At 38.1% G+C, this 15,100-nt stretch overlaps 1 pseudogene; it reads right to left on the bottom strand.

Annotated features, from left to right (window-relative positions):
* Positions 1-15,100, bottom strand: part of LOC110295780 — a 108,121-nt pseudogene that overhangs the window by 12,050 nt on the left and 80,971 nt on the right.

Raw genomic sequence — 15,100 nt, 5'->3', positions numbered from 1 at the left:
ATATATATATATATATATATATATATATATATGTATATATACACATCCTGATTATAAGTATGATATGATCAGCTGCTTCAAAAACCTATCATCTATGACGGCATAGACACTTGAACTGTAAAACAGAATAAACTCATTCTTTCCTTCTTTCTTTCCTTCCTTCTTTCATTCTTAATTTGCTTCTCTCAGAGCATTTTGTAAAAATAGATATGACCCATGAGAAGCCAGTTCTGATTCATAACGAGCTATAATTATTCAAGGCAAAGATCTGAGTGCTATTGGACAGCCCTGTAGCACTATTAAATAGCAGAAGTGGTGTCAGTGATGGAAACTCAAGAGAGCATACAATAGGATGTACCTGATGAAGAATACACAGTAGTCAGCATTCACAGCAGAGTCCACCAGGGAACCACAGCTGGATTCTCTCAAGGTCCCTTGGACAGTCACAGGTGCAATGCTAGCATGTCAGAGGACTGCTTTCAATGGTGCTATGTGATTGTATTGGACTGAAGAAACAAAACAAAACACATCCAACAAAACCCAAGGACTTTGCTCTAGCTATTTTTGGATACAATTCAAGAGTCTCTGCAATGAATAAAAAGAATCACAGGCCTTAGTTTTTCAAAATAGTCTATGTGTTTTCCTTAGCTTACTTCATTTTTTTTGACAGACCATGTCTCAAGGAAATAAGTTATAGAAAGTGGTAGAGAAGAATATTCAGACAATCATCAGTCTTTGCATCTCTCTATCAAGTAATCGTTCCACATGATGCATCTTCTAGGAGATAGATGACTGTGAGATGAGAGAAAAAATGTTGACACATCTATGACAGGGCTAAAACACAATATGAAAATTATCTGAGGGGGCAGGGATAAGTATACTCTATGTCAGAATCATTTTATAATCAGTGGGTTGGAGTAAAAAAAAAATTGGGTGCTTAGGCCATCCACAGGAACAAATAAACCTACCAGTGAAAACCCTCAAAAGAGGATGCTTCTCTCTTATGTACATGAAGATAGAGGGGGATTATTTTGGTGATAAGGAGTGAATTTAAGAATGTAAATGCGAGTCTCTGATCATATTCCATTGTGTACATATATGAAATTCTTTAGGATAGACAAAAAGTATAACAATATAAAGACAACTTCTTCCCTTGATTATAATAAAATACCTGAATAATAAATATTATGCTGTATGAAACTAAATCATTCATGAAAACTAAAAATATGGAAAAGCATTTAGATCTTAAAATATCTGAGTAGGCAAATATGACATAGATGGTGGAGGGTTCACAGTATCAAAATGTACATCTATTACATAATTGAAATATTTTATTTTCTAGAGGTAGCCCATTGAGTCTCAGGACATAATAAAGCTTTAAGGCTCAGGAAGCAAAGCACCTCAAGATTCCAGAAAGTTCCTGAACATTACAAGAGTCACAAGATAATGACTGCCAGAAAAAGGAGAGTCTCCAACCAGTCAAAGTCCCTGAAAATTGTTCAAAGTTGTGCAAAGAGCTTCAGGGATGCAAGCTTCATCGGGTGTTGGGATGGGAATTTCAGTTACTCATCTTTCTTTCAGTCTTCATGCTCTTATTTGAGATAATAGAATTTTATTTGCCCCTCACACAAACTCACACTACTAATTTAAGAAATTTTTTGGGATGATTGTAATTGACCTACTATATCTTTTCTTATGTTTTCTATTGCTATAATAAACACCATGAAACTTGGGGAAAATGAGTTTAATTTGATTATACTTTAAAGTCACAATCTATTGCTGAAGGAAATCAGAGTAGAAACTCAAGTCAGAGACCGTGATGGAAAGATATTTAACTGGTTCACATTTTCTCTTGCTTTCTTGGACCAGTGACCTCTGAAGGATAGCCCCTGGCCTTAAAGTCACCACTGATCAATCATGCTTTATTATATCCATTAATTTAGAATTTGGATTTTGAACCAGTGATCCATGAGGAATGAACCATGGCCTCAAGTTACCCTTCCTTGACAACCTTATCACATACATTTAACTTACAGCATGAAAAGTTGTCTAAAATGACAACAGTACCTTTTCACTTTTTCCATCTCATTCCAAAGGTCAAAAAAATCACAAGTTATTTCTTCTTATTATATTAGATGCAATATATGCATCAATAAATACACTTACAGTTGTCTAAATACAAAGTTTCTTTTAGGTTAAGTTAGTAACAACTCTTAACATTAGGCACCCCAGGCCTAGTACCTCAATTAGGCTGTATATATTACCAGACATGCTGACATTTTTTCTAGATCTTTGCTCCAATAACCTGAAAATATAGCATTTATTTTTCTCCATAAGAAATTAGGTAAAATGCTCCAGCAATCCCCTCTCTTCTAGGCATTCAAGATTAGAATGTACATACTTGATAAATCAGTCCTTCTGAAAAATTCTAGTACTCTGCTTATAATCAGCCTGCATTTCAGAACAAGGGCACATGGGTATTCTTAATTGATTGGACGCTAGATTTTACAATCTAGGAACACTGGTCCTTAGAAATAATATAAAAACTTCAACCTTAGAAATGTCAAAATGCTCTATTAAGGAAGAAAAATTAATACTTGTGAGTTTAATAAATACTCCCAAATTTTATCTTACATTTTTTTCTCTCAGTTAAACATTTATATAACACATCCTTCAAACATGGAGTTTTATCATTATTAAATCAGAGTCCCTGGATTCAACAGGCAATTTTCCAGCTTACTAACATTGTTCCCTTGGACTTCTTAGAAATTATTTTCTGGACTCCTCTTAACACTATAAACTAAAGACAAACGATATTTCTTATATATAGCTGACTAAACTCACACTACTAGTTTAAGAAATTTTTGGGGATGATTGTAATTGAACTACTATATATTTTCTTATGTTTTCTATTGCTATAATAAACACCATGAAACTTGGGGAAAATGAGTTTAATTTGATTATAATTATAAAGGAGAAGAGCTAGGGATATGACTCAATTGGTAAAATGCTTCCATACAAACATGAGTACATGAGTTTGATACTCAGAATCTGCATAAAATTGAGGTGAGCATGGTGCTGCTCAGTTGTGAAATCAACTCTCAAGTGGAAGAGACAGGGAATTCTGTAGCTTACTTATTATCTTTGTACCAACTTGTGAGACCCTGGCCATAGTGAGAGACCCTTTCAAAATTAAGGTGTATAGCTTTTGAGAAAAGACACCCGTCACCCTGTGCTCATTGATTGGTTTTCACTCCTTTTCTAGCCTCTTCTAATTTACCTTATAGTGTACCTTTTGGACATTGGCAGTGAGATTCAGCTCTCTCTCTCTCTCTCTCTCTCTCTCTCTCTCTCTCTCTCTCTCACACACACACACACACACACACACACACACACACACACAAGAAATTTCCAAGGACCAGCTCATCTTAGAGATGTATTTTTCTGAGGAAGGGGTGTTTGGGAGTGGTGAGAGAAATGACTCAAAGTCTAATCCTGTGTTACAAGCTGAAAGCTGACAGCCTCTATTTTACTGGATATAACTTTCCAGTTAGTTCTCTCTCTCTCTCTCTCTCTCTCTCTCTCTCTCTCTCTCTCTCTCTCTCTCTCTCTGTGTGTGTGTGTGTGTGTGTGTGTGTTTTCTGCTCAATAGCTTTCTCTTGCTATTCTAAAAACTCTCTGGAAAGGCCATCACTTGCCAATCAAAAGCCCAGTCTTTCATTTATATATCAGTTCAGTCATTATTTCAGGTTCCTTTTAATTATCCTATGAATCACCTTCCCCTTGAACATATCCCCTGGATTCTATAAAAATGACAGCTAGAACCTATTTTTTATTAACATTTCAAATGAACTCAGAGCTCTACTTAACCTTTGTTAAGCACAAACAATAAATTAGTTGGGTTGGACCTTGTCATGAGTTTACCATTTAAATCACACCTAGGTCCAAACTAACTCTGTCCCAGCTTGCCTTTATATCTTCCTGACAAGAAACAACTACATCTGTTCTTTGAGTTTCATGATCCCCTCATATGATTCACATGTCCTCCTTATATTTTACATACTTGACAAATTATATATTTAGAAACTAATGCTTTCAGAGTTCTTTTCCACAGCCTTAAGGGCTGTCCTGAAGGTCTCAGCTCTTAGTATTTGATGAGACATAAATAAAATCTTGCTTCATGGGCTTGTTCTGCTCTAATTATAGCAAAGTCTTTTCGCAGTTACCTTGGTAGGGAGAATACTTCTCAAAGGAAGACCATGAAGTTATATATATGTTATATATATATATATATATATATATATATATATATATATATATATATATATATATCACAGCAACATCCATACCTGGAGAGGCCTATACCCTGCTGGCTCTATTCCAGGGGCAGTATCATCACATAATCACTTAAATGGCCAGCCATACTTGGTAAGAAAAGGCTCCATTGGCTCATCTAAATCCATGTCCATCAAACTATGAAAATCTCTAACATGAAAAAGATTTGTGGTGACCTACTGTCCCAACTTGCCTAAATCTGAAGTGCTCCATGGCCTCTGAATCATTTCCTTCCTACATAGTTCTACCTTGATTTTCTATCTTGACAATTTTCCATGATAATCTGTTATATAGAAACCTATGTGAAATTCTCCATTTCTCAAGCTTCTTTTGGTCAAGGTGTTTCAGCATGACAGTAGAAACCATTATTATGATAGAAATGATGAGGATTCTGTTTCTGGGCTAATATTCACTTATCAGTGAGTGCATATCTAATGAATTCTTTTGTGATTGGGTTACCTCACTAAGGATGATATCCTCCAGATACATCCATTTGTCCAAGAATTTCATAAATCCATTGTTTTTAATTGCTGAGTAGTACTTCATTGTGTAAATGTAATACATCTTCTGTATCCATTCCTCTGTTGAGCTGGGTTCTTTCTAGCTTCTGGCTATTATAAATAAGGCTGCTATGAACATAGTGGAGTATGTGTTCTTATTACCAGTTGGAACTTCTTCTGGGTATTTGCCCAGGAGGGGTATTGCTGGATCTTCCGGTAGTAAAAGATGGACTATCCAGAGAGTATGCCATCTGGAAATCCATCCCATAATCAGCCACCAAACCAAGACACTATTGCATATGCCAGCAAGATTTTGATGAAGGGACCCTGGTATAGCTGTCTTGTGTGAGTCTATGCCAGTACCTGACAAATACAGAAGTGGATGCTCACAGTCATCTATAAGATGTAACACAGGCCCCCCCAATGGAGAAGCTAGAGAAAGCACCCAAGAAGCTGAAAGGGTCTGCATAACTATAGGTGGAACAACAATATGAACTAACCAGCACCCCCAGAGCTTGTGTCTCTAGCTGCATAGCAGAAGATGGCCTAGTCAGTCATCACTAGGAAGAGAGGCTCCTTGGTATTGCAAAATTTATATGCCCCAGTACAGGGGAATACCAGGGTCAAGAAGTGGGAGTGGGTGGGTAGGGGAGCAAGGAGGGGTATAGGGAACTTTAGGGATGACATTTGAAATTTGAAATGTATATAAAGAAAATATGTAATAAAAATAAAAGAAAAAAGAAGAAACGATAAAGATTGTAGGGTATTGCTGTGACTAAACTGACCATAATTTTTGTGGAGGATTGAGGACAGACTTGGAGTTTTGCATGGGGAAATCCATGGAGTAGTCAAAGCTTGATGAACTTCTCTGTGGAACCTTAGGAGACAGGGTGTTGGCCGAAGTGACAATGAAAGAAGACTGGCTTGTAAAATTCCAAAGGGAAATTTGAAATCTAAAGAGTCTAGCAGGGCCATTGCATGTTTTAAGTTAAAATTGATGGGTAGTCAAGTAGAGCTGAGGAATTGACTGTGATTAACAAGATATAGAAACCACTAAAGTAAAATTGTTGCTTTACAAGACAACCATACTGATCAGCTGGGGATGAGACATTAGTAGTGATTAATAAGAGATGGATATTGTTGAGGCAAATTCTTTAGGGAATTGTTTTCATAGAGTCAGAACACAGAATCTGTGTGCCTGAGGCAGTCAAAGTTGTATGTCAGGATGTAAACCAAATTTGGAAGTATTAGATTCATCTAGATGATACCAGTTATTTAGGGCCATAAGAGAACATGGAAAACATCTAAAGTCCCTTAAAAAAGCCAAGGAGAGGCAATTGTAGCCCAGTTGTAGCAGAAGATCTCAGGATTTTGAAAATGGCTGAAATGAGAAATATCTGCCATGACAGCAGCAGCCATGGACTGCAGTGGTACCTAAGCCAAACTGTGTGGATAAGAAAGAGTGGCAGCAGAGAAGTGACCCAAGTCCTTTGGAGGACTCAGAAGATTAAAGGGATTCTCAGACTTTAGACACTGAGTTATTTTTGTGTTGCGTTTGATTTTGCTTTGAACCATTGTGATTATGATTTAGCTCTTCCCTCTTGGAATAAGAAAGTATTTAACTTCTATTTTATGTTACAGGAGGCCAGTATAGAGATTGAAATTTTGAAGACACTTTGAAATTTAGAGAGATTTTGAATATTTTATTGAAATTTCGAGCATTTATGTGTTTGACTTTATGACACTGTAAGATATTTCAAGTTTATAAACTGTTTTATGTTGTGGTGTTGATATTAGAGTGTTGTGTTAGGGATTAACAAAAAGGGAAAGGTTATGACCAGTCAGTGATATGTTTGTATGAAATGGAATCAATTGTGGTGGCTAGTATTTATTTCAAATTTGCATAAGCTATAGTTATCCAATAGGAAGGAACCTCAACTGAAAAAAAAATGCCTCCATAATGGTATAGGCAAGCCTGTAGGGAATTTTCTTAACTCATGATTGATGTGGGAGGTTATAGCCTACTATTGGTAGGACCACTTCTGGGCTGGCAGTTTTGAAGTCTATAAGATAGCAGGATAAGCAAACTATGAGGATCAAGGCAGTGAATAGCACCACTCTATGGCCTTTGAATCAGCTTCTGCCCTATTTGAGTTCCTGCCTTGACTTCTCTTATGGACTGTTATTCTTCCCCTTTCTTCTCCATCTTATCTTTAGTCATGGTGTGTTTTCACAGCAAGTAACTAGGATACCTGGAAAGCTATAATCTTGCTCCTAAAAGAATGTACACCCCAATTGAAAAGAAATTTCTCTCTGGAGGCTAGAAAAGTGGCTCACAGTTAAAAGCTCTTGCTATGCAAACATAAGGATAGAAATTACAGATCTCCAGAACCCAGATAAATGCCCAAGTAGGCATGTGGTAACTTCTCCTTTAACATTTTTCTTTTTCTTTTCTTCTTTTTTTAAATCATAGTGCTCTCCTGTGTAGACTGGTCTCAGTGATCCCAAGATCCTGGGTGTGCTAGGGCCTGCCAAGTTAGCGCCCAAAAAGGAACCCCAGCTGTTGGTTGAGTGGGTTCTCTTTGTCTCTGTTCCTGCTGGCACAAGACTCTCCAGGGTTTTTGGATCAGATGTTGTGTTCCACTCACCAGTGATCTCAAGATCCTGGATGTGGTATGGTGCCTGCAGAGTCCTGTGGGGAACTTGGGACCCTCTGCCGAGTTCACACCTAAGATCTCCTTTAATTCTTTGTTCAAAATATGAAGAGGTGATTTCTAAAGCAAACTGGATTCCTAGACTAGCAATATAGGTGACCTATGGGTTTGACAGAGAAGTTCGTCTCAGTTAATATGATGTAGAGTAATCAAGAAATACTTCTGATGTCAAGTTCCAGCTTCCACAAGCATACTTGCAAATGTACACACACACACACAGATACAATCACACATTTTTTGCATGCCAACAAAATAACATAAAGAAAAACACAGAAGTTCTAAAGCTCTCCAATATAACTTGTCAGTTGGATTATTGATAAAGACAAGAACATCCCAGAGCTAATATCATCAATAATTCTCAGTTTCTTCTAAAGCTGAAACCTATTTCTTCTGTCTTTTTGAAGCAAGGTTGATTTTTCCTTCTCATAGTCCATAGCTCTCTGAAAAGAGTATCTCATTTTCATTTGCAGACATAGTATTTCCCATAGTATTTCAAATACATGTTATTGTTGAAAATATTTAATCTCAATAAGGAGCTTCTACCTTTTATTATTTGATTTTTTAGTTTTTGATTATTATTTCAAGATAAAAGACACAAAAGCTTTTTATTTATAATAAGCCTTAATCAGCATTAGACCTGGCAGATGTCTACACTCTATGCTAGTAGAATCTATTTTCCCATGCATAACCCAATTTTATAATTTGCCATGTTCCATATCTGCAGCTCTTAACTCCAATTAGCTAGTACTCATGGCTATGTTTTCATGATTTACCTACCTGATGAAGGCTTACTTCTTTCTTCACCTTATTCTCTCCCCCTTCCTCACATGGTCCTTTTCTGACCCCAAGCCCAGGAACCTTAATCCTTGCCTATCAAATTCTGACCAGCTATTGACCATGGGAATCAGATTACATAGAATCACTTGGGTCTACCTGCAAATTCTCTCATATGTGGGAGCAACCAGGCCTTATGTACCAGTACTTAGCACTACAATACATACCAAAAGACCAAACCTTAATATATATCGTTGACTGATTTTCTTTTGTATTGTTGTGAAGAGACTCCATGACCAAGACAACCAAGAAAATAAATCACTTAATTTGAGAATTTATTTCCACCTTCAGAGGGTGAATCCATGGTGGGAAAATGGCAGCACTCAGGTAAGGATGGTGTCGGAGTATCTAAGAACACAAATGTTAAGAGAGTAACTACAAAAGAGAGAGAGGGGGCAGGGAATGATTTGGTCTTTAGAAACTTCATAGTCCACCCAAATTGGCACACCTCTTTCAATCAGGCTATATACCCCAAACATGTCTGATAATTGCTAAAGATGACTTCAAATATATAAGCCCATGGAGGCAATTCTCATTCAGACCACTACAATAGTTAACAGCAAGGTGAGTCATTCTCCTCAATATTCATTGCCTCTGGGAGATCAAGACATTGTGTTTGTTGACTGCCCACCACTTATTGATTGCAATAATTTGGAGTTGTCAGTTGGAAAACTGATGTTGGAATATTTTTTTGTTCTGTTTTTGTTTTTGTTTTTTGATTTGTTTTGTATTTTGTGTTTTGTTTTGTGTTTTATGTTTTGTTTTTGTTTTTACAAAACAGAGATTTTTCTTCAATAGAAAACAAGGAACTGGTAGTGTTTAAGTCTTCGGATGCTGATTTCATTGTTTTTGTTCTTAATGTTCTGTCTAAGACTGAGTCCACACACAAAAAAAGAACAACAACAACAACAAAAAGGGAAGTGGTGGGGAGTGTCATGTGGAGAAAGAAACAACTAGACCAATTCAGAAAGACCAAATGACAATGGCACTTGTGTTTCTAAGTTTAGCAGAATTAAGTGCATTGAAATAAAAATAAGGTTCTCTCTTATGCTGACCAGGATGTGCCATATTTTTAAGACACTAACAGTCAGGGAGTATCACCCACTTGGCAATGTACCAGAGAGACACATTTATTAAGAATATAAGCATGAGTCTTTAAAAGTTCCAGTACCCCTTGAGCTCATGTCTCTAGCTGCATATGTAGCAGAATATGGCCTGATCCGCCATCATTGGGAGGAGAGGCCCTTGGACTTGCAAAGATTATATGCCCCAATACAGGGGAATGCCAAGGCCAGGAAGCAGGAGTGGGTGGGTTGGAGAGCAGGGCAGGGGAGCATATAAGGCACTTTCAGGATAGCATTTGAATTGTAAATGAAGAAAATATCTAATCTAATAAAAATTGTTTAAAAAATAAAATAAAAGTTCGATTTACAGTGGCCTTGCTAGATACATTACATGGTCAGTTGTCTTTAATAGTCATAAAATTCTTAAAACTCAGAAACTGAGTTTGGTAGATGGCTCAGTGCATGAAACACTTAGAATGCAAGCATAATATGGCAAACCCACAAATGGTTAGCATTTGGTTTTGGACTCCAGGACAAGTGACTGAGGTACATATTTTATATGTCAAAGCAGACTTAGCCACCAGGTTCTCCGCAGACCCTCAGTCCTGTTACCGGCACTGAACTTTCCAGGCCGAGTGGCTTGGCTGCCCTTTCATCATTCCACCAGAGGCTCCTCCATATATAAGCCATAGATTTTGCTCTCCTCCCTCCCTCCCTCTCTCCCTCTCTCCCTCTCTCCCACCTCCCTCGCCCCCTGTCCCTCACCCCCCCTCTCTCTCTCTCTCCCCTCTCTCTCCCTCCCTCCCCCCTCTCTCTCTTTTCTCTTTCTCTTTTTACCCCCACCCTCTCTTTTTCAAAGTGATTGCCCTGGCCTTTGCCTTGAGGATCAGTAAACTCACAAAAGGGCCTTTTACCAGTAAATCTGCCATTAATATATTCAAATCTGGTTTGAATTGACTTATTTCACTGGTAGAGAAATATCTATCTGCTAGATGTGGGTGGGAGCATGAGTCTGGAATCCCAGTGCTCAACCTTTGAGACAGAAGAGAAAAAGAAGAGGATATCTTTGGAAGCTTTTAAGCTAGGTAGTCTGTAATAGGTGGTAACAAAATAACCGCTTCCCCTAAGGACATATATGCCAGGAACAAACATTTTATCCTTTGTTCTCCAGATTATCCAGGACCTCCAAATACAACTATAGCAGGCACATATGTAGCTATAATCACACAAATAAAAAAGACAAACTTGCACATAAATACACTAAACAGCATATATTCTAATCATCATCCACTTTGAAATTTCTTTTCTCAGTTTAATATTGACTATACCAGACCTCAACAATAAGAGAAGCACAACTGAAAATACAGTCAAAAGGAAGTTATAGTCTTTCAAAAGAAATACTTCCTGGAGCACACTTTTCACTAACAATGTAAACCTCCCATTTATCATCCTCTATAAGATGCATGGAACATTCAGGATTCTCACTCAGCCAAAGGGCTGCTGAGGAAGATCCTGTGGACTAAAGGTACAAATGAAAGAACTACAATTAAACAGCCATTAGAGCTACTGTCCTCCTATCAGATTCAACATGAGATGAAGTATTTAAATGTTACCACTCATTGAACAGTGATCTCCAGGTTTCATATGGAGGGAAAGGGAATTTGCCTCATTTCTTTTTTATTTTATTTTATTTTGTTTTTTTTTAATTTATTTTTTAATTAGATATTTGCTTCATTTACATTTTAAATGTTATCCCAAAAGTCCCCCATACACTCCCCCACTACTCCCCCTACCCACCCACTCCCACTTCTTGGCCCTGGTGTTCCCCTGTACTGAGGCATATAAAGTTTGCAAGACCAAGGGGACTCTCTTTCCACTAATGGGCAACTAGGCCATCTTCTGATACATATGCAGCTAGAGACACGAGCTTCGAGGGTACTGGTTAGTTCATATTGTTGTTCCACTTATAAGGTTGCAGACCCCTTTAGCTCCTTGGGTACTTTCTCTAGCACCTCCATTGTGGGCCCTGTGTTCCATCCAATAGCTGACTGTGAGCATCCACTTCTGTGTTTGCCAGGCACTGACATAGCCTCACAAGAGACAGTTATATCAGGGTCTTTTCAGCTAAATCTTGTTAGTGTATGCAATGGTGTCAGCGTTTGGAGGCTGATTATGGGATGGATCCCCAGGTATGGCTGTCTCTAGATGATCCATCTATTCGTTTCAGCTCCAAACTTTGTCTCTGTAACTCCTTCCATGGGTGTTTTGTTCCCAATTCTAAGAAGGGCAAAGTGTCCACACTTTGGTCTTTGTTCTTCTTGAGTTTCTTGGGTTTAGCAAATTGTATCTTATATCTTGGGTATTCTAAGTTTCTGGGCTGATATCCATTTATCAGTGAGTACATATTGTGTGAGTTCTTTTGTGATTGTGTTACCTCACTCAGGATGATGCCCTCCACGTCCATCCACTTGCCTAGGAATTTCATAAATTCATTCTTTTTAATAGCTAAATAGTACTCCATTGGGTAAATGTATCACATTTTCTGTATCCATTCCTCTGTTGAGGGGCATCTGGTTTCTTTCCAGATTCTGGCTATTATAAATAAGGCTGCTATGAACATAGTGGAGCATTTGTCCTTCGTACCGGTTGAAACATCTTCTGGATATATGTCCAGAAGAGGTATTGTGGGATCCTCCGGTAGTACTATGTCCAATGTTCTGAGGAACCACCAGACTGATTTCCAGAGTGGTTGTACAAGCTTGCAATCACACCAAAAATGGAGGAGGGTTCCTATTTCTCCACATCTTCGCCAGCATCTGATGTCACCGGATTTTTTGATTGTGGAATTTCAAGGTTGTTTTCTTTTTCATTTACCTGATTATTAAGGATGCTGAACATTTTTTCAGGTGCTTCTCAGTCATTCCATATTCCTTACGTGAGAATTCTTTGTTTAGCTCTGAGACCCATTTTTTAATGAGGTTATTTGTTTTTCTGGAGTCCACCTTCTTTAGTTCTTCATATATATTGGATATTAATCCCCGATCTGATTTAGGATAAGTAAAGATCCTTTCCCAATCTGTTGGTGGCCTTTTTGTCTTTTTGACAGTGTCTTTTGCCTTACAGAAGCTTTGTAATTTATGAGTTCCCATTAGTTGATTCTTGATCTTACAGCAAAAGCCATTGCTGTTCTCTTCAGGCTATTATCTCCTGTGCCCATATCTTCGAAACCTTTTCCCACTTTCTCCTCTATAAATTTCACAGTCTCTGGTTTTATGTGGAGTTCATTGATCCACTTAGATTTAATCTTAGTACAAGGAGATAGGAATGGATCAATTCAAATTCTTCTAAATGATAACCGCCAGTTGTGCCAGCACCATTTCTTGAAAATGCTATCTTTTTTCCACTGGATGTTTTTAGCTCCCTTGTCAAAGATCAAGTCACCATAGGTGTGAGGGTTCATCTCCTGATTTGGTTGATTCTTTGAATAGTTCTTCTTTTTTCCCCTTGGATTATTTCATGGCTCAGTTTGATTATTTCCTGCCATCTACTCCTCTTGGGTGAATTTGCTTCCTTTTGTTCTAGAGGTTTTAGGTGTGTTGTCAAGTTGCTAGTGTGTGTTCTCTCTAGTTTCTTTTTGGAGGCACTCAGAGCTATGAGTTTTCATCTTAGAAATGCTTTCATTTGTCCCATAAGTTTGCGTATGTTGTGGCTTCATTTTTATTAAACTATAAAAAGTGTTTAATTTGTTTCTTTATTTCTTCCTTGACCAAGGTATCATTGAGAAGAGTGTTGTTCAGTTTCAATGTGAATGTTGGCTTTCTATTATTTATGTTGTTATTGAAGATCAGCCTTATTCCATGGTGATCTGATAGGGTGCATGGGACAATTCCCATATTTTTGTATCTGTTGAGGCCTGTTTTGTGACTAATTATATGGTCAGTTTTGGAGAATGAACCATGAGGTGCTGAGAAGAAGGTATATCCTTTTGTTTTAGGATAAAATGTTCGGTAGATATCTGTTAAATCCATTTGTTTCATAACTTCTGTTAGTTTCACTGTGTCCCTGTTTATCTTCTGTTTCCACCATCTGTCCATTGATGAAAGTGGTCTGTTGAAGTCCTCCACTATTATTGTATGAGGTGCAGTGTGTGCTTTGAGTTTACTAAAGTTTCTTTAATGAATGTGGCTGCCCTTGCATTTGGAGCATACATATTCAGAATTGAGAGTTCCTCTTGCAAGATTTTAACTTTGATGAGTATGAAGTGTCCCTCCTTGTCTTTTTTGATAACTTTGGGTTGGAAGTCGATTTTATTTGATATAAGAATGCTACTCCAGGTTGTTTTTTCAGACCATTTGCTTGGAAATTTGTTTTCCAGCCTTTTACTCTGAGGTAGTGTCTTCCTTTTTCCCTGAGATGGGTTTCCTGTAAGCAGCAAAATGTTGGGTCCTGTTTGTGTAGCCAGTCTGTTAGTCTATGTCTCTTTATTGTGGAATTGAGTCCATTGATATTAAGAGATATTAAGGAAAATTAATTATTGCTTCCTATTATTTTTGTTGTTAGAGTTGGTATTCTGTTCTTGTGGCTGTCTTCTTTTTTGTTCTTCTGTCTTGTTCTTTGAGAAAATCAACAAGTTAGATAAACCCTTAGCCAGACTCACTAGAGGGCACAGGGACAGCATCCTAATTAACAAAATCAGAAATGAAAACGTAGACATAACAACAGATCCTGAAGAAATCCAAAACACTATCAGATCCTTCTACAAAAGGCTATATTCAGCTCCTTTCTTTCACAGAATGAAAATGTACAAATATGGATTGGGTTTGAAATGGAATTCTGCTGAAAAAAAATGAGGTTAATTTTATACTCAATTCCCTCTTAGAATCTACTGTGTAAAATGCTTGCAGATCTTTGTGAGGAGCCGCCCTCACATTCGCCATTACAAGATGGTGCTTACACCCGTGTTCTAAGTAGTAAACAAGCAAGCTGCACATGTGCCGGGGTAGTTTTCCACTCCATGTGCTCTGCCTTCACCGTGATGACAACTCCGTTCCATGGGCTGTAGCAAATCAGGGAGCAATGTCCGAGGCGGAGGACAATCCTCCATAAAAGGGACGGGGCTTCGCCATTTTCCCTATCTTCTCCTCTGGCTCCTGAAGAAGTAAGAAATAAAGCTTTTGCCGCAGAAGAGCAGAAGATTCCGGTTGCCAGTGGGGACAAAAGCTTGGGGTAAGTGGTGCTGAAACCCGGGAACTACCATCACACTGGAGCAAGGAAGATCCCTCATTCGCAGGGTGGAACCAGAACTGCGGGACACGTTACAGCTTTAAGAGGTATGTCTGGCCTTGAACTTTCTCTAGTGTTAAAAGCCCTTTTGTTCCTTTTCACATGTCAACAAGTGGCTAAGGCAGGGTGGAGAATTCTGGACGAAATTCAAGACTGTCTATCAGAAGTAAAGCGGGGAGAGAGGGCAGGAGCAAAGAGGAAACATGGTGCACCAAATAAGTATACAGGCCTTTCCACGGGTCTTGAACCCGAGGAAAAGTTAATGTCAGGGAAGAATACCTGGGGAGAGATTGGAAGGAAAGAGGAGAAATAAGATGAGTTTAAGGAGCCAACTCTTAGTAGCTCTGAATCAGATGAAGAAATTAGCACC

Source organism: Mus caroli, chromosome 1, assembly GCF_900094665.2.
Source record: "Mus caroli chromosome 1, CAROLI_EIJ_v1.1, whole genome shotgun sequence".
Classification (NCBI taxonomy): Eukaryota; Metazoa; Chordata; class Mammalia; order Rodentia; family Muridae; genus Mus; species Mus caroli.
This window is presented reverse-complemented; position numbering and strand designations above follow the sequence as displayed.